Raw genomic sequence first — 21117 nt, 5'->3', positions numbered from 1 at the left:
AATGCACTAATCACCCAAAAAATATTACCGCCAGCCGGCGTGTAAATGGATTTAACTCTTTGAACGTACAATAGTGGTTGTGAAGCAGAAAGTCAGTTTATTTAGCACAATCGGTCAATTGCAGCTTGCCTATGGCTGGAAACTGTACGTTTATGTCACTGGATTGCACTAATCACCCAAAAAATATTACCGCCACCCGGCGTGTAAATGGATCTAACTCTTTGAACGTACAATAGTGGTTGTGAAGCAGAAAGTCAGTTTATTTAGCACAATCGGTCAATTGCAGCTTGCCGTTGGCTGGAAACTGTACGTTTATGTCACTGGAATGCACTAATCACCCAAAAAATATTACCGCCACCCGGCGTGTATATGGATTTAACTCTTTGAACGTACAATAGTGGTTGTGAAGCAGAAAGTCAGTTTATTTAGCACAATCGGTCAATTGCAGCTTGCCGTTGGCTGGAAACTGTACGTTTATGTCACTGGAATGCACTAATCACCCAAAAAATATTACCGCCACCCGGCGTGTAAATGGATCTAACTCTTTGAACGTACAATAGTGGTTGTGAAGCAGAAAGTCAGTTTATTTAGCACAATCGGTCAATTGCAGCTTGCCGTTGGCTGGAAACTGTACGTTTATGTCACTGGAATGCACTAATCACCCAAAAAATATTACCGCCACCCGGCGTGTATATGGATTTAACTCTTTGAACGTACAATAGTGGTTGTGAAGCAGAAAGTCAGTTTATTTAGCACAATCGGTCAATTGCAGCTTGCCGTTGGCTGGAAACTGTACGTTTCTGTCACTGGAATGCACTAATCACCCAAAAAATATTACCGCCACCCGGCGTGTAAATGGATCTAACTCTTTGAACGTACAATAGTGGTTGTGAAGCAGAAAGTCAGTTTATTTAGCACAATCGGTCAATTGCAGCTTGCCGTTGGCTGGAAACTGTACGTTTATGTCACTGGAATGCACTAATCACCCAAAAAATATTACCGCCACCCGGCGTGTATATGGATTTAACTCTTTGAACGTACAATAGTGGTTGTGAAGCAGAAAGTCAGTTTATTTAGCACAATCGGTCAATTGCAGCTTGCCGTTGGCTGGAAACTGTACGTTTATGTCACTGGAATGCACTAATCACCCAAAAAATATTACCGCCACCCGGCGTGTAAATGGATCTAACTCTTTGAACGTACAATAGTGGTTGTGAAGCAGAAAGTCAGTTTATTGTACACAATCGGTCAATTGCAGCTTGCCGTTGGCTGGAAACTGTACGTTTCTGTCACTGGAATGCACTAATCACCCAAAAAATATTACCGCCAGCCGGCGTGTAAATGGATTTAACTCTTTGAACGTACAATAGTGGTTGTGAAGCAGAAAGTCAGTTTATTTAGCACAATCGGCAAACTGCAGCACCAACTGTGCACGACAGCCACCAAAAAAAAAAAGGGTGTATGTCACTTTAAATTTTCGATTCTTTGATAGCTGTGGCCCTAAGTAACGATTCTGTGTCCCTGAGTAACGATTCTGTGTTCCTGAGTAACGATTCTGTGTCCCTGAGTAACGATTCTGTGTCCCTGAGTAACGATTCTGTGGCCCTAAAGTCTCTGTGGCCCTAACTCTGTCCCTTAATACACACAGGTCTGTCTCTCTTGAATGACCGGAGGCTAATGGAGAATTCTAAGATGGCCGCGATTTATAGCTCCACCATTACACAGTGCTGGCTGGCTGCTGATTGGCTAATGCGATCACATGTCATGAATGCATTATGGGTCAGCGTGCCTTGTCTGCGCGCCTTCCCAGAGATCCCCGCCCCATCTTCTCTGTCCATTTTCTCCGTCGCCACACATGTCGCCTCCATTTTTGGGAAAATTCGATTCGTGCATCCGAAGTTTGCTAATCTTCGGATTCATCGCGAATAGAATTTTTCCAAATCTTTGGAACGAATTCCACTTTGTCATGTTCGATTCGCTCATCTCTAATAATCACCATCAGTTTTACAGGAAGCCAAATTTTTGGAAACAATTTGTTGTCAAGTGTTATCAGTTGGTGGAGCTGGGAAGGGTTGTTGGAGGCATGGGAATGATGAGTGATAGATTGGACTTTTACCCTTTTGTGGGTCCTCCAAGATGGTCAGGACCTCCATTATGGACTTTGCCTTGGATTACAAAATCAGACAGGTATAGGAGTGTATCATTCCTGAGAAAGGACAATATTGCTCTGGAATTTAATGAAGTATATTATTTAGAGGCAGCTATCTTTCCTTCCACATTTTGCCCTGTTATACATTAGTAATCTTAGACTGTAAGCTCCAAGGAGCAGGGCCCTCCTAACCCTCTTGTATTGAACTGTATTGTTGCTGTATTGTCTCCCGGTATATTGTAAAGCACTGAGCAAACTGTTGGCGCTATATAAATCCTGTATAATAATAATAATAATAATAATAGGATTATCCCCTTGATTGCTGAGTCACATTGCACAGTGTAGATGTGTCCCTCCACAATCTCCTCTAGACTCTCTCCATTCTTTCAGATGGGTGGGTGCCTCCATGCATATGGGACTACTTGCTAGACTTTATTGATTTTATTGATTACCTATCTTATATTCCTGAAGAAGTTGAACTCCTTTCAATGAAACACATAGGATTTGGATCATCAAATCTCTCACAATTGTTGTTGTGTACCTTGTTAATGTCATTAAAAATGTTATGAGGACATTTTGTTATATGATTGACAATATGATGATTTTTAAGATGTGAGCCAGGAAAAGTAGGCTTTTTAATACAGTTAGGATGGATTATAAAATTCATGTCTAATCTTAATGTAGTGCACCCTCTTCAGGGCCACTGTGTTCTTTGATCCTTCTAAGCTTCACACAGCCAAGCAACACTCATTTTCCGCACTTGCATCCACAGTCAGCGAACAGTTTATGGGCTTGGCTTTTATTATTTTATTAGGGGATATAACCTGGATAGGGTAATAGGGTTTATGGGATGCAAAGCTTGACTGAATCAATGCAAAGAGTCAACTACCTTCCTATTTACAGAAGCAGATCCTGGATTGTTTTTCCCTTAAAACTGGTCAGTCATTACGGATCTGTAGCAACTGCCCCTTGTGGGCTAGGAACTCTTATTCCCTCTGAAAGTTTGCTAAGTTTGTTGCAACTACATGCAGAGATATCTCCATTCCCCTGTAGAATTGCTCCCAGCTTCAGAGCCTGCAGACATTACCAGCCCTCCTGAGTGCTCTGAAGATCTTCCAGGACAAGGATAGGCACAGCACTGTCCTTTGAAAGCTTGCTACACATGGCAGTCTTTCCCCTTGTGAATCTTTGGGTGTGCTGATGTACTCAAGCTGTCCTCCTTGCTCCCACTGCTCCCAGGCTTTGATCCTGTTCATATCGTGATGCTGAATGGATCCTTCTAAGCCAGCCCGAGCCTGGCCTGGAGGCCAGCCCTCCTAGACCTAGGGGGCCCTTGCCAGGCCATCAACAGCCTCCACAGCACTCCATCTTCCACCCAACTCCTCTGCCAGCCTGACTCTTATGGGTTGGCCTCACCACTCTACCAGAGCCTCCAAACCTGGGATTGGTTAGACTCCTACAAACATGCAGGTCTCCACCTCTTCCGCCCACTGGCTTCTGGAAGCTTCCATGGTCCTCCAGAACCAGGTGGAGGCAATAGAGTCCCAAACTGTTAAGCCATCCAGCCTGATCTGCAGTAACCTGACCTAATTTCATATGCACAAGGTTACCATAAGTCATACACAATAAATGTACCTACATTAACCCTAGTAGTGCAGTAGAGGGTGCTACGCTAATATCTTGATACCTTGAAAGTCCTGTTTATTGCACTCACATGTCTTTAACTGGAGTGATACCAGCTTGAAGTTAGAACACCTGTATACATAAAACTACCTGTGGAAGCAAGTAGTTTATTAGTAGTGAATAAACCACAACAAATGGAGATGTTTTTTTTAATGCACAGCTTCCAGCTGTCATTTTTTAGTCCATGCTAGAAAATGAGTGGGTATGATTGTTAAATTTTAAAGACATTTTAATTAGCTTTCAAATTTCTTTTTCACTCAATTTCCGATTACCAACCCCTCAAACTGGGTTTAGGCGTCAACTCACTGAACCTCAGCATTTCTTAAGGGACCGCAGTGTTCACAAATAATTTATATCAGGAACTTCTTGCCCATCTTTTCCTGCTGACTTGCACCATTGAGAATCTCCCTGTGCTATTCAGAATCCCTCACAGTCACTCTAGTAGGGATACATGTTACACAATGTGCCCAATTATTTTAGAAATTGTTCAGCTGCTCAAAGGTGATAATGGTACACTTCACCTGATCATTGCCAGGGTACTGACGGGAACATGGCAGAACAATTACACGGGGCTAACAGGAGATTCCAAAACAATTTTTCCACTGTTTTTTTTTTTGGCACTAGATGGTCTTTGTTACAATTTATAACTTTATATGATTGTAGGATATTAGATAATCTTTTGTAAACTATGATTAAATCGTTGAATCATTATCTCTTGCTTTACTTGATTATTTATTTTTACGCATGTTACTTTCAAACTACATTAAACTCTAACTGGGTGGCACTTAGTGTGCTAAAGCACTTTGTATCATAAATCATTGCTTTTTTTTAAAAAGTATAATATATGTAGCCTTTTTGCTGTCATGCATGTATTACAGCAACTGCTACACAACATTTTTCAGGCCAGGCTTCCTGATGGCAACATCAGTGGACCATGCCTGTGCAATATGCATCAGCATTGATTCCTGTGATATCCATTGGAGAACACATGACAGAGTGACAACACTGGAGAACAATTGGAAGTCAGGGATGCACCGTTGTCACTTGAGCGCAGAAAGCATCTGCACAAAAACCTTTGTGGCAAGACCACCAGGTATTATTCAAATGAAAGCTACAGATTTAAAAAATGTTAAATTGAGGTGACTGTAGCCGTAATAGTGCACTTTCAACAGAAACAACTGAGTACTGTCAGTGATACTTTTTTTTATTTTTACTAACACAATTTTCAGGACAAGCTTTCGGACCTTTCTTCTTGAAAGTTCAATAAGTACTGCTTGAACCTTGAAGAAGGGGACATACCCCGAAAGTTTGTCCTGAAAATTGTATGTTAGTGCAAATAAAAAAAGGTATGATGGACAGTACTCAAAAAATGTTAAAAAAAATATTTTGAAATTACATAAACATGTTAAAGAGTGTATCAAATTTTATTGATTGGGTTTACATATACACTCACCGGCCACTTTATTAGGTACACCTGTTCAATTGCTTGGTAACAGAAATTGTTAATCAGCCAATCACATGGCAGCAACTCAATGCATTTAGGCATCTAGATGTGATAAAGACAACTTGCTGAAGATCAAACTGAGCATCAGAATGGGGAAGAAAGGGGATTTAGGGCTCGTTCACACTTGACTTTATTTCTAACTCTTTCCAAACGCCCCTATAGCGTTTGACAGGCGTTAGACAGACATTTGGGAAGCATTTTTAATGCTCCTCAAACGCTCCCCAAATGCCCTATGCGCGGTTTTGAAGAGGTTGATAGGCGTTTGCCAAGCGTTAAAACCGCACCACAAACGCCTATAATGAAGTTAAATGCTATTAACGCTCCGCAACCGCCTCACAACCACACCGCAAACGCCTGCTAGGCGTTTGAGGAGTGGCACCATAGACTTGAATGGGAGGCTTCAACTCCTCCTGACTGGACAAGAGGCGTCAGTTTTGCCGCGATGTGATGCTAACGCTTCAGTGTGAACAGCACTGTGTGCTGCCATGTGCAGAGTTTTCATAGGCATTTGTGAAGCATTAAAAACGCTTCCCAAACGCCTGTCTGATGCCTGCTGACAAAGCTAGTGTGAACTGAGCCTAAAGTGACTTTGAACGTAGCATGGTTGTTGGTGTCAGATGGGCTGGTCTGAGTATTTCAAAAACTGCTGATCTACTGGGATTTTCACGCACAACCTTCTCTAGGGTTTATAGAGAATGGTCTGAAAAAGAGAAAATATCCAGTGAGCGGCAGTTGTGTGGACGAAAATGCCTTGTTGATATCAGAGGTCAGAGGAGAACGGACAGACTAGTTGCTGAAACATTCAGATGGTAGAGTCAGAATTTGGTGTAAACAACATGAAAGCATGGATCCATCCTGCCTTGTATCAATGGTCCAGGCTGGTGCTGGTGGTGTAATGGTGTGGGGAATATATTCTTGGCATCAGCAAGGTAAAGGTGTTGCCTATGTTACGCATTAACATGACAGATGGTTACTGGTTACTAGTGTCATTTGCTGTATAGTTTTCCACCAATATCAAATGTTTTAAAGCAAGAATCTGACCTTGCAATGATGTTCATTTAGCTTGCAATCAACAAGACATTAATAACAAATCCAACATATAGAACTGGGTTGCTTTGATACAAGGGGCTGCAAGTGCCACTCAGGAGAGACACATTGAACAAACAATGACTGAAAATAGCAAAACGTACTACATCAAGCTCCTCATCCACATTGATTAGTGGAAGAGGATGTGACTTCTGAGGCTTACTATCCTTGCTTCTGTATATTATGATCTATGCAGGGTCACTGCACAGAAGATCAACATCACATTAATCTTCTGGAGATGGGGATGGCAAACCTGGAGCATTTTAATCAGCTCCACTGGGGATACACTGGCTTTAGAAATGATGCATTGACATGCATAAGGTTCTGCTAGGTTGGCTTGTCTGAGGGAGGTACAGAGCTTTCTCTCCCCTGCTGTAATTTGAGCAAATCAGATGGGGAGCAGTCAAGGGAGGTTTACAAGTTCCTTTGCACTGAATCAAGCCACTGCACATGTGTGAACCATTTACCATTTATTTATACATTTGACTTTGTGCACGTATGGAAATCCTTGGCAGCTATGTCTGAAGGAGATGCAGTTTTCGTCTTGTTTTCTGGCACAGAACGCGCGTCTGCTGGAAAAGAGATGATGAAGCTACCGCACACATGCAAACCATTTGCCAGTTATGTATACTTTGAGCTGTGTGCCTATGAGACTGCGGAACGCAGCACAAGATCTAGGATGGAAAAGAAAAATCTTTGTATCTTCTGAGTGCAGAGGGGGCCCAGCATTTCTGAAGGGAAAGATGATTCGTACACATACAGAAAAAGGCTTCATAATACTGATCAGATTTTTTAACTGCACTTCTGTGTAGTAATATATATTGATAGAAAGCAGTTTCTACTTGCTGTTTTTGCTTGCACATACTAGAGGTATTTAGCTGCCTTGAGTTATTCTGGAGTTCTCATATGTCACTTTACTTTGAAATAGGATTAAGCTACCTCCAGGATAAACATGATCTGAATATACTGTATACCATAGATATACTACACATATACTGTATATATAGAAATACGTTTTACATTTCATTATTATATTTCAGCAAAAAAGCAAATGAACCTGCAGTATCCACTATTCAATAACAATCACCTAGAACAGCCATTCTCAACCAGTTTCCATGGAAGCCTAGGGTTCCTCCACAGGTTGCAAGGGGTTTCTGGAGCTCTGCTTAATTAACCTCATATTTTTTTTAAACATGAACATTTTATTTGGGAAATAGTGGTGTGGCATAAGTACAAAGAGAAAGTTCACACTTTGTAAAATGATAAAATGTCAAAGGTATATACAAGTCTGATAGAGGTATACACATCACAAATAGATGGAGGCCAAGACAGTATTTATCTAAATCAGGTTACAAATCACAAAACAGATCTTTCATTGTTCATAGTTCTGCAGGGAGCAAATATATCGAGAGGAAAGGGTTATTATTATTATTATACAGTATTTATAAAGCGCCAATAGTTCGCTCAGCGCTGTACATTACAAAGGGGGACAGAACATGTGACAGAACAATACCAATACAATGCAAAACATGAGGGGATTGAGGGCCCTGCTCTTTGGAGCTTACAATCTAGGAGGGAGGGGATAGTGGTACAGGAGGAGATAGCTGTGGGGGATGGAGTGGTAGGAAGAGTGGAGGAGGTCGGTAAAGTTAGCAGGGGGTAGGGTAGGCTTCCCTGAAGAAATGGGTTTTCAGGGTGCGCCTAAAGGAGAGGAGAGTAGGTGATAATCTGATGGGTTGGGACAGGGAGTCCCAGAGGATGGGTGACACCCTGGAGAAGTCCTGGAGGCAGGCATGGGAGGAGGAGACCAGGGAACTAGAGAGAAGGAGGTCTTGACTAGGAGAGGAATTGGGAGATAGTGGTGGGAGGAGGAGGGAGAAGGAACGAGATATCCTCCATCAAGACACAGAAATGCCATTTCCGAAGCATACAATAGTTGTTGTTGGTAGATTGATAGGAATTTAGCCTGGAGACTATGGACAGATCAACTGGTAGCAATCTGTAGTTAAGTTGATCACAATGTCAGACCTCTAGCTTCCACCCAGAATCTACAGCAATTGTGGTTGTGGCAGTTTTCCCCATTTATATTCATTTGTATAGAGAACGCAGCTCGTTCACCTTAGTTCTCCATATTTGGAGCGTAGGAGGATCCCCCAGTTTCCATTTTGCCAGGAGAGTCTTCCTAGCATAGAAGGTTGCATAGAAGAGAAAACACCTTTGATGGAAAGAAGCACAATTTTGTCACATATACCCTATAGGAGAACTATGAGGTCAGCAAAGATTGTTAGGCCGGTGAGCACATTAGGCTCAGACATGACTTCCTTCTAGAAATACTGTTTGTAGGGCAAGACCAGACCATATGTGTATCTCCGACCTACATTTAGTGCAGTGTTTGTCAACCATGGGGTAAATAATAGAAAGTCTTTGAGGTGTATAATATACACAATGAAGACATTTTAGCTGAGTATACCTGTTACTGGCTGAGATCATGAGAGGTATATATTGCTGCACTACTACTTCCCAGTCATCATTAGTGAGGGCGGGGAGGTCCCCTTGCCAGTATGGTATAATTGAGTACTTAGTCACATTCTTCCCAGTTATCTGCAGTTAGAGGGTTGAAAGGACCCAATCAGCATTGGAGCGAGTAAGAAATCGCTTTACTGAGTGGAAGGCTAGGGTGATAGGGGTAGGGAACTGTACTCTAACTGCATGGCGTAGCTGGAGATATCTAAAAAACATCCAGTTGGGGAGATGAAATTCTGCCTTTAATCTATCAAAGATAAGAGGGCTTCCAGCAGACATAATACGTGTAAGAGTGGCAATACCATATTGCACCCAAGTGATTTGGGACTGGGGACAGAACAGAGATAGGGGGAAGTGGGGTTGCCCCAAAGATTTTTGTGAGGAGAAATGGAATTTGGCTCCCCCATATATCTATTCATTTGTCTCCAGGCCAGGATGGTTGTGTCAATTGGTGTATTAATATTGGGGTTAGATCTGGCTCCACTAAATACTAAAATGCTCAGTTCTGCATACTATCCCAACATAGCAGCTTCCAAATTTACAGCAGGATTACTACAAGACTGGGTAAACCCCCACTTGACTGTCACTAGTATTTCCACCCAGTAGTACTGTCTAAAGCTACATAGGGCCAGGGAGAATGGAAGTTGTAGGGTAGTTTGGGCTAGACTGAGAAACCCACCTATATAAAGGTAGACAGGGTTTGATCAAGCTTACTAAAACAGCCGGGACCAAAGTGTTGCGAAATACATAAAGAAACTTGGGCAAGAAGGACATCTTCATAAGGTTAATTCTTTCCACCAGGGTCAATGGCAATGTTTTCCATATACTACATTTCTGAATAAGTGGCATTAAAACAGGTTGGAGGTTTATAGACAGGTATTGCAAAAGATCATAATGTATAGTAATGACCAAGTACTTGAAATGGGTAACCCAGGTGAGGGGGGAATTGATGGGTGGTGGGGAGGTCACTGGGGATAAGGAGGATCAACCTCTTATTAGATGGTGCTGAATAGTCCTAGAATCAATGCCACTTGGCAGAGTCAGCTGCATACAGACCACCACTAAAGGGGGGCATTCTTCCCTCCAGCTACCAACATAAGAGGTGCTTTTCCCACTGAATACCAATGATTTCATTTTAAAAGGGTTCCCTAAGATCTGAAACTTATTTCAAGAGTTTCTCTGGGCCAAAAAGGCTGGGAAAGGCTGACCTAGAATCTCTCTTTCACTAGTTTGGCTTCAGTAAACTAACATCTGAATTGTTTCTTTGGGCTTGTCAATTTACACAGCGCTTTACATACATATTGTACATTCACATCGGTCCCTAATGCTCAAGGGGCGTACAATCTAAGGTCTTTTAAACTTGGTATATTATTAGTGCTTCATTTCTAGAGCCGGGTGACGTCATTTCTGGCCTGGAGCTGAAACCGGAAGTAGGATGTAAAGTATATCTCTATGTTCCTAGATTGTAAGCTTGAAAGAGTAGGGCCCTCTTACCCCTCGTACGCTGTCTGTTTTTGTTGTACTGTGCCATGTATTGTCCCCCCTATTGTACAGCGCTGAGCAAACCCTTTGGCGCTATATAAACTCGATGTAATAATAATAATAATGTATTCTGGCTTAGTCCTTTGACTCATTTTTAAATGTGAGTGTATTGTTTATCAGTTTATATTCATTTACAAAAAATTTATTGCACTGTTGGCAATCTTTCCTTTTTTATGAGCACTGCCCCCAGCCACTGTGAGTAGATTGCGATCTGTTAAAGAGACCTGCACATCTACCCTCTGTATACAAGAATCCTTATTTGGTTGGAGGAGGCCTCTTGATTGCTGGATTTAGCACGTGAGACCTATATAATTATACCCAGAGGTGAGAGTGCAGTCTATGTGGTGGTTCTGCATGTTTTAGTGGAGTAGATCACATGCAAGATATTATGATTGTAAGTAGCACTGGTTGGAACATTGTGGAATTGACTGTAGTGGCACTATAAGTGGACTTTTATTCACTATAATTGTACGATTTATCATGGACTTTCAGTTATTATTGGGATTTTTTTTTAGTTTATTTTATTATTATTATTGTGCATTTAGGATTTTCAGCACTGATGCGGTGGTATCACAGTACTGGAAGTAATTACTTATACAGTATTATTTTGATTGTTCTTTTGTGTATTGATTTTTAAGTAATTATGAGTATTTCTACTGGATTATTCACTATAATAACATTACATTTTCTGTAAGTAGAAGTTTTGGATAAGCACTTCTAGTATCTTTTTAGATACAAGCGATTATTTAAGACAGACACAATGTTTAGTGAGGTGTTTTTTACTGATATTTTGATTTGGTTTAGTGAAAGCATTGCAGCACTATTTAATATTTGTTTTTAATGTTGGTTGGATGTGGGAAACACATTTATTTGTTTGCATCAGCTTAAATTAACACGTTATATTGGTGAATAGGTTAGTGGCAGCACAGAAGTGGTTTAATTTTTATCTCCTTCTCTAACCACCTTTAGGTGATCCCTGAAAACCATCTCTTTACAGAAGCCTATTGTGCTTCTAACTACTAAACTGAACTGTTACCTTCTCCATCAGCTCATCCCCCACAATTATTATCTGTTGTATCACTTGACCCTCCCTCTTAAAGTGTTACTAAACCTAGGACCTTGTATTCACTATATCTGGTCTCCCACAGTACACAGAACATGGAAATGCAATTATTTTAGTAAATATAAACTGCTAAATACCTTTTCTCATCAGCAGTTAGAGCAGCCTTGTGACTTTATTATTATTATTATTATTATAATACAGGATTTATATTGCGCCAACAGTTTGCTCAGCGCTTTACAATGTAACAGTAGACAATACAGCAACAATACAGTTCAATTCAAGAGGGTTAGGAGGGCCCTGCTCCTTGGAGCTTACAATCTAAGACTTCTATCAGTGTCCAGCCAAGTATTGATTAAAGCTTGTAGGTGGAGTTTCATTTTACTTTAGGAGGATGCAGAACCACTGATCTCTGTCTGGACAATGCTGATTGGTCCTGTGCTGATCGGCCCTGTGCTGATCACATGCAGTCTCCCAAGGAAATAAAAACTTCTCTAGCAATACACACCAAACTGAGCATGTGCAGAGTGTCTCCACACAATATGTCTTATCAGAAGATAAGAGGGGGACACTTGAAGAAGGGGAGGATCAGAGAAGTCAGGATCGAATTGCGTTTTTTAAATGTATTTATTTATTTCAGGTATTTATATAGCGCCATCAATTTACGCAGCGCTTTACATATATATTGTACATTCACATCAGTCCCTAACCCTCAAGGGGTGTACAATCTAAAGTTCCTAACTCACATTCATACATACACATACTAAGGCCAATTTAGACAGGATCCAATTAACCTACCAGCATGTCTTTGGATTGTGGGAGGAAACCGGAGTACCCGGAGGAAACCCATGCGTTTTTACACAATGCGTCGGATTAACCCCTTAGGTTCCACAGTGAGTATAACAAGAATGCTTTACTGCATATACAGACTGATTTTACTGTTGTGGGTTTAGTAACGCTTTAAACCTAATACACACGATCAGAAAATCATACGAAAAATACCGCTTTCAAAGTGATCATATGATAATCTGATTGTTAGTACACAGCTTTCTTCTGAAATTATTTGAAGGGACAAATATTTCTCATACAATCCCAGATCGTACGATTTTCGTTTAATCAGTGTAGTTTTCATCTGAAAATGCAATACAAATACATTACATCACTTGTGAATTTTCTTTCTGTCGTACAAGGATTTTCGTAACTTTAGTAACCTCTTCACTTTCGATATGAGACTAGAATGAAAAAAAAAAACAGGCGATCATTCGTCATATTCTCTTCATGTGTATGAGCAGGGCCCTCTGATTCCTCCTGTATTGAATTGTATTGTAACTGTACTGTCTACCTTCATTTTGTAAAGCACTGTGCAAACTGTTGGTGCTAAATAAATCCTGTATTATAATAATAGTGGATGAAGGAAAATGTTAGATATCTTTCTTTCAGCCCACAACCTGAATGAAATAGATCTATGGGTGTATGGTCAGCATTAGTGATCATGATCGCGGCCACCTTCAGTGAACTTTGCCCAAAGTTTGCAAAGTTCCATGTCTGGCATATTTTACTGAGTTCCCTGATTTGTTTACTGCTCTTTATCACTGTTCAGAAGCAGATCAGTAACAAGTACAACTTGTATTAAACTGCCATAAACAAATTAATGGGAAATACTGTCACAATCGTTCACACAGTGTATTACATTTCTTACACCGCAGCATAATATCTGAAACAACAAGCAATTAAAACAGGCAGCAACAACACTAGCATGTTTATACTGGTGTCTTAATACCAAGCAAAAAAAAAAAAGAAAAGTCTTCCAAAAATATACTCGACAGCGAGCAGCATAACTGTGAAAGCTTAGCTTCTAGACACACCTTTGGAGTTGTGTTATTTTATGCTATTCATACCACTTCTGTTGTTTATATAAAACATTTTTTGTTTTCTTTTCCAGGAAGAATGCTGCCAGTCGCTAGGGGCAGGAGTGTTTATCAAGCCGTGTATCTTGAAGTCTGACATAAAATCCGTGGCCTTTGGTACAGCTGAAAAACATTCTGTCAACACCTTACAGAGAGCAAACCCATGGTGTTGGCTGGGGACCAGGCAGCTTTTTTAGGACAGAGCGCAGGGAATGGATGAAAATTTGGTCTCCGGCCAAGAGCTACAGAAAAGAGGGAAAGTCAAATTCAAGACATGCAATCCTTTTCCATCGACTCTGTTTAATTTCTAGAAAGCATCCAAACCACAAATCAGCCAGCCCTTATGTGAAAAGACTTCTCTTTCTCCATTTTGGAAAAGTGCTTTTGACTGCAGTCAGATGAATAAATCATTATATTAGACCTGAAAGTGTCTGTCAGTGGGATTTCAAACTTTGCGAGAATAGTGTGATCGGTGATTGTACAACTGAATGTTTAATTTAAACAGCTAATGATAAATAAAGGGAAAGGCACCCAGAATTCTGATGTATCATAAAAGTAATGGTTGAACTGTGTTACCTTTAAAATATGGTAATAACTGTATTAAAGATTGTCATATCAGGCTGATGGATAACAATTCTGAGACTCACAATGATCAGTATCTGTACAAGGTCTGTTTATTTATTTATTTCAGGTACTTATATAGCGCCATCAATTTACGCAGCGCTTTACATATATATTGTACATTCACATCAGTCCCTAACCCTCAAGGGGTGTACAATCTAAGGTTTAAAGGTGCTTATACAGTAGCCTTTCATAAAAGAATTCTGGGTATAGATATTTTTACATACTTACATTGGTCCAACGTGGACCAGTACAACTAAGTATATACCATATGAACCAAAGAGAAGCTGCAGGTCTCCACTCAGGCTTCCGAAGCTGGTGGAGCTCACTGAGGGTGCAGGATGAGAAAGAGTCCACCTTAACTCTATGCAAGCAATAGAAGAATAAAAAGAGTCCCAAACACTGCACACCATGCAGAACCATTCTATCAAAAGGTAACAGCAGCCTCAGCATACTCCATCAAAGCCATGTCCCCCAATGCATTTCGCCCCACCCCGAGGGCTTAATCATGGACCACGTCCCACAGGTATATACCATACCTGTGGGATCCCTCTAGAAGCTGGAGATCATTGAAGTAGACACAGCTACTATAAAGATCTCCAGTAGGTCCTATGCCAAATGACTGACCGGCTGCATTGTGAACACAGGAGGTTAACCACTCAGCACAGGCTTCATTCAGAGTTTTATTTGCATTTTCTATCTGATCAGATTAGATAGAGAGATGGGGCAGTGACATCACACTCTCCACATCATTTATTTATTTATTTCAGGTACTTATATAGCGCCGTCAATTTGCGCAGCGCTTTACATACATATATTGTACATTCACATCAGTCCCTAACCTTCAAGGGGTATACAATCTGAGGTCCCTAACTCCCATTCATACATGCACATACCAGGGCCAATTTTAGACAGGATCCAATTCACCTACCAGCATGTCTTTGGAGTGTGGGAGGAAACCCACGCAGGCACAGGGAGAACATGCAAACTCCAGGCAGGAGGTGCCGTGGCTGTGATTCGAACCAACGACACTAGTACTGCCAGACAGAAGTGCTAACCATTTAGCCACTGTGCTGCCCATCATCAGTGATTGCAGTAATAACTCCAGCAATTTCTCACCACTCACCTCTGCAGTGCTTTTCCAATGCCCCTCTCTTTACCCTTGTCCACAGCTCCGCTCTGCACTCTTCATCCACTGTTTGCCCTGTTTTGCACCCCTCCTAGACAACTCACAACTAGGCACAGCTAACCTGCATGCTCCTTTCACAGCTTGCTTCTACACCCTTTTTTACCATTTGCCTATGCAACTCAACTCTGCATCCCATCTTGACAGATTGTCTTCCTCACTCTAGGCACAGTCTCCCTCTGCATCCATCATTCCCAGCTACCTTCATCTACCACTTGCAACTGTACCCATCAAACACAGATTTCCTGTATGTACCCTTCATCCACAGCTTATTTGCACCATCTGCACCCCTAGCCTACAGCTCACCTGCACCCGTAAACCCCTTGTACACAGCTCACCTCCACCCTCTTGGCAGCTCACCTGCGCCCCTGAACCCCAAGCAGTACAACAAAACAGGTTTATTTTAATGAAAAACCCCCCAGCAGATCATATTTTCCTTCTCCGTTGCCCTGTTCAGCTGCTGGCAGGACCAACAACGGAGGGGTGGAGTTGGTCCTCCTCTACCGGTTTCGTGCCCCATCAGTTCAGCAGGAGACCAATGGCAGAGAGGGGACTCTTTAACTACCTTTGGGCATGTGCAAAGGTATTCCACAGGCCATGGCTACCAGCAATTTAAAAAATTCCCTGATTTGCATTTGTTCAACAGCATGGGCCAGGAACAAGAAAAAAGGACTATTTACTTATTTTCAGGAGCAGGAAGAGTAATCCTCCATGCCAGGGCTCCAACAATTAAATGAAGGTCCCAGCATCTTCTCCTATATCAATCTGCTGGGGCAGGCTGGAACTTTAATTTGTGTGGAGCCACGACACAAAGGACTACTCCTTAAAATGAGAAAATAGTCATCTTTCTATCCCCAGCCCCTGCTGATGAACTGATGGAGCCCAGGGTACTTTTATTTACTCAAGAAGAGAAGAGTCCTGTCAGGCAGGTAGCATGGGGCCCCCCGATTTCTAGCGGTAACCCTAGCTGCTGGAAGTAAAAGCTAAGCCCTGTATAAGGTAAGGGTCACTGTTGTACACAGGGCTATGGACTCCTTATGTGGCAGCACTGATTGGCCCAGTACTGTCACAAGTAGTGAGTCACATGATTCTCCATACCCAGAAGGACCAAATGCAGTGATTCTTGTCATCTCTCATCATTTGTCCTTTTAATTGGTACAGTGATCTTACTCCAAGGTTTATTACTAGTCATGCATAGGATATAACTATATCATGTCCCATGAAGTCAGGGGGCCCACTGATGACTACTGCTTCCCTCTATGTACTAGTGAAAGCTCACCTGACTTTTTACGCAAAATATTTTTTTTTCCTATTTCCTAACAATTAAGCCTCCAGTAGGCTTGATGTGTTTATTTAAAAACAAGAAGCCATACCCCACTTTAATACACTCCAGAGAGGTCTCCGGGAAGTTTAGCTCACAGCAGAGCCCTCGCTATAACAATCAGACCACAGCGGGGGAGGGAAACCTCTCCATGAACATCACAGTCAGCAATTAATACAAGGCAGATGATCACACTGTGCTCTACTCTACCTACATCTGCCCATGGACCTACGAGGGTGGTGAGACGTGTATGCCTCAGGCAGAGTGGATTGGCTGATGGATCCATAAGAAAAATGTTCCTGTGAATGAAGGGGAGAGGAAATGAACAAGACTGGCAGATCTCAGGGGGTTCATTAGTGAATGGGGCAAGTTTTCTAACGAGTTCAAGTGATGTTCTTACTGAAAGTGGGGTGGTCAGGGGCCCCTATGGACATGAATTTGACTCTACATGATTTTTTTACTCTACATCTTATTCAGTTACCTGTGAATACAACATTTTGCCAGGTAAAAAAAAACATGTAAATAATATTGCTGGCCAACAATCCTGCACACTTTTATCACTATTATTAAGTCATATTTTAAGCATTTTTTTGGCATTGTAAACAATGTAAAGACATTGAAGGGGCAAACTGGTACCAAAATAGCACTTTGACCTTCATCATTCTAGGAAAAAAGACACTGACACCTCTCCAGCCCATTTGACAGCCGTCATGCCACCAGAAATTTCAAACCTATCCTGTTGCACAAACCCATGTTTAATCTATGTACTAACAACAACATGTATTTACAATTTCCACCTTAAGCAAAGAAATCTGCAATCTACTTTGTCACTGCTTGTCGGGATGTTAGGAATGTGGCCATTGCTAATTTTATTAGTTTCAAAGAAAAAAGGATGACTATACTGTCCTGTCCTTCTTTTAGTGAAACACAGTCCTGTCCCTGCTATAGTCACACACTCCTGAGGTTGTAGGAGGGAGCTCAGCCTACTTTGGCTGTGTTTCTTCATGCTGTCAGTTACTGAAAGCAGCCTTTGACCCTAAGGTCAAGGGATGTGGGAATAGTAGATGGATCTCAGGAGATGAAGGGACATCCACATTTCTGCCTGGCCTAGGACCATGTCGCCTGATGTGAGGTTTCTTACTGCATTTCAAGACAAAATCTTTATGGATCAGATCATTGGGAACCAAATCAACTTAAAATATTCCCTTTTCCATTAAAAAATAATGACTTCTGGTCAAGCAAAGTGAATCTCCAGCACATCAGAAAATATCTGCAAGCAATACCAATCTGCAAGCCCTTGTTGGCACTCATAATAATAGTCCTGGGCTATAAGCTTAAAGTAGAATTCATGCAAAACCTAAATACTCTTAAAAATGGTTCCCCCCCCCCCACTGACACCTATTCTGACTAACCTAAGATTTTACATAATAGGTATATACTTACCTATATTTCAGGCTGCTGCAGTTCAATCACATGATCTGGCTCCCCTGTGTCAGCCAGCGACCACTGCAGGGGAGAGGAGGTTTTTTAAAGTTGATGACAGGGTCTCTTTAAATCGATTAATATTATGCACACCATAGGAAATGTTCTTATGCATCTGTTCAATGTTAAAAGGTACATGCACATGCATATTATAAGAAGAGAAAGCCTATTTAAGGACATATTGTGGGCTGCTGATGACTATCACACCCAGCAGTTATCAATTTAGATAATATTCTGACAGAACAGAAGATGCAATAATCCAAGAACCACATTACCACGTATGTGCATTTCCTGAGCAGTGGTTTCTATTATTGATATAAGTGGTCAGCGCCTACTGTTATTTTTGGCCTCACTCGTGGGATGGCTATATCTGCTGCAGATCAGATGGCCTTTTATCAACAGACAACTTAAAGGATAAGTGCACTTAATGACAAAGTGCATTTATCCTTATTTTCCCCTTACCCTGACCCAGCCTAACCCACCCTTCTCAACCACAGATGCATACTTACCTTGATTTAGCACCAGTGTCCTCCCTGTCTTGGATGCTCCTGCATATTAAAGCCTTACAGACTTCTGTGAGGTTGAGTCGTAAGGCTGGAGAAGAGGTGAGATGGCCCCATAAAAGTACAATGTAATGCGCAGATGAAGACAGGACAGTGAGACTTGTGACGCAGGATGCAAGCAAACACTGGAGGCTGTGGCCATCAAATCAAGGAAAATATGAATCTGCAGACTTGGAGGGTGAATTAGGTTAGGTTAAGGGAAAGGGGCAAAAAGGATAAGGGCACTCTGCATTAAAATGCACCTATCCTGTAAAGCAAACCTGTACTACACCCCTGCAGGCCAAAGCAATGGATTTGCTATAATCTTCAATTCTACCACAGCACGTACTTACCTTTTCTTTTTCTACCACTCTGCTCCATTCAGCTGTTGGGAAAGAAAAAAATATTCGGTACTTTCAGTTATGGTGGAGCATGTGACTCACTCCACATGGTCCAGTCAACAAGCACCAACACTTTTACATTGGCGTAGTCCATGGCACTTGAGCAACTTGTAGCTTACATGGGACTGCTTCCCCTACTCCTAATATTAAAAGAGAGCATAGGAGGTGTGAAGAAAAGGTGAGTATGGGCTGCTGGGTAGTGAGAAATTAAAGCCAACCTTTTGCTTTGCCCAGCATGGACCTTTGGTGCCCAATGGTAAATCTTCCCATGGCTACGTGCACAGTTATCAATGCTTAGTCAAGAGTGCACAATATTAAGACCTTAGCATGCAGCCAGTAAAGTTTAGAAGTTAGCAAGCATTTTCAGACCAATGTGTCACTGATAGAAAAGGCTCAATAAAATTATTCACCATCTGCAAATGTTTGGACTCAATGGCTACGTGAATTCCATCTTTTATGCAGCTCTTGAAAGTATAAAATATCTCCTATCTATTGCTCAACATTACGAGAGAAGTTATTTTGCACTGCAAGCTGGAATGATAGAATCTTAAACTATGAGACCTTTCTCCTATTATACACATTTTATACAGGAGGACTTTATATAAAGTATGTAACATTGCATGGAACAGATACAACATAAATAACAACACAGTTGAGTACTGTCAGTGATATTTTTTTTTAAATTTGAACAGTGATATTTTCAGGACAAGCTTTTGGGGTATATCTCCTTCTTCTAAACTCAGAAAAAAGGGAATATATACAGTACTTGTTGAAAAATTATCTGTTAACACAAATAAAAAAAGTATAACTGGTCGGGTTCCTTAACTCATTTATTTATACGTGCTTCATGGTCTAGTCCACACCTCACTGCTCCCCTCCCCCTCTTCCCCATTGCTTTCCCATACCTCCCCTCCCTTCATCCTTCCCCTGTCCCTTCTCCCCCATTGTACATTCATCTCCTCCCCCTAATTTCCTTTTCCTCCACTCCACCCCCCCCCCCCCTTTTTATTTTTTTTTCTCTCCCTCCCTATCCTTCATGCCCTCTTTTCTCTCATCTATGATTTTCTCTCCTTTCCTTCCTTTATTTCCTGTGCTTGCTCCACAGCCGTTTTCTTTGACACCCCCTCTCTGTCCTCTTGGCTGAAACTATTCCTCTTGAACCTTAGCTGCCCCTACCTATACATGCTCTTGGTCTATACCACCTGAAGTCCCCATTGGCTATACCCAGTAACACCGCTCGCACGGCAACATGCTCTTCACCACTCAGATTCCTGCCTCATTTAATTCACAATTCACCTCATGATGTCATCTCACTCACCCTTCTTTCCCCGTTGCCCTTTTCAAAGATGACATCAGTAGCCCTTGGGTGGTAGTAGACAGACATCTCGCCTACTCTACATTATTTTGTATATACACTGTCCCTCTTTTACCATATCTGTTTCGGAGAGACGATATTACACTTCTTTGTTGGAAATATGTTACTTTTATTGTCAATCTTCAGTGTGTGTTTCAAGATTGCATATGACGCTCAAACTATTGTGCCTTCTATGATCACTGTGTATACAATGTACTAATTCTTAAATCGTTGTTCCTGTTCTGTTTTTTACTCAATAAAATACAAACAATTTAATTAAAAACAAAAAAGTATTACTATCACTTCCCGGCCTTTTGGCTCAGATCAAGTGTAATATTTGTTCCTATCAGTTTAATATCTGATATGTCCTGTAACTTGGGACCATATATTAAATTGATGTTTAGAACAAGGAAACAGAAGAAGAGCTTGCTCTGTCCAGGCCACACATCAACCTGGTATTGTACTGTGTCCAAGACCGGTGCACAAAAAAGAAAAAGCAAAAAATATATCACTAACAGTCAGGGGCGGACTGACAACTCATGGGGCCCCTGGGCAATATGGGATCATAGGTCCACTGTGTCCTTACCCAAACTCAAAACCACACCCAAAAAAGCCTATGAAAGGTACTAGGGGCATCCCATGGGGCCCCCTACTGACCCTGGGCCCTCGGGTAGTGCCCCAGAGCCCGGATGGCCAGTCTGCCCATTCTGACAGTACTTATTTGTGTTGTTGCAAGTGTACTAATATGCAGTGGCA

The 21117-nt window shown here is 41.5% G+C and overlaps 1 long non-coding RNA gene and 1 other non-coding gene across 2 annotated transcripts in view; both read left to right on the top strand.

The window, feature by feature from the left end:
- The window catches only part of LOC149468629 (uncharacterized), a 38829-nt gene extending 24955 nt beyond the window's left edge, over positions 1-13874 (top strand). Inside the window, exon 3 of the long non-coding RNA XR_016311686.1 lies at positions 13490-13874. This is a non-coding gene — a long non-coding RNA (uncharacterized LOC149468629). The remainder of the gene's footprint in view (positions 1-13489) is intronic.
- A 6785-nt stretch (positions 13875-20659) lies between these two features.
- Positions 20660-20850, top strand: LOC149468628 (U2 spliceosomal RNA). Its single transcript, XR_016311687.1, has one exon. It is a non-coding gene; the product is annotated as a U2 spliceosomal RNA (small nuclear RNA).
- Positions 20851-21117: the final 267 nt, after the last annotated feature.

The sequence above is a fragment of the Staurois parvus genome, unplaced genomic scaffold (genome assembly GCF_062004578.1).
Source record: "Staurois parvus isolate SC_StPar_1 unplaced genomic scaffold, SC_StPar_1.0 ptg000082l, whole genome shotgun sequence".
NCBI classification, from domain to species: domain Eukaryota; kingdom Metazoa; phylum Chordata; class Amphibia; order Anura; family Ranidae; genus Staurois; species Staurois parvus.
This window is presented reverse-complemented; position numbering and strand designations above follow the sequence as displayed.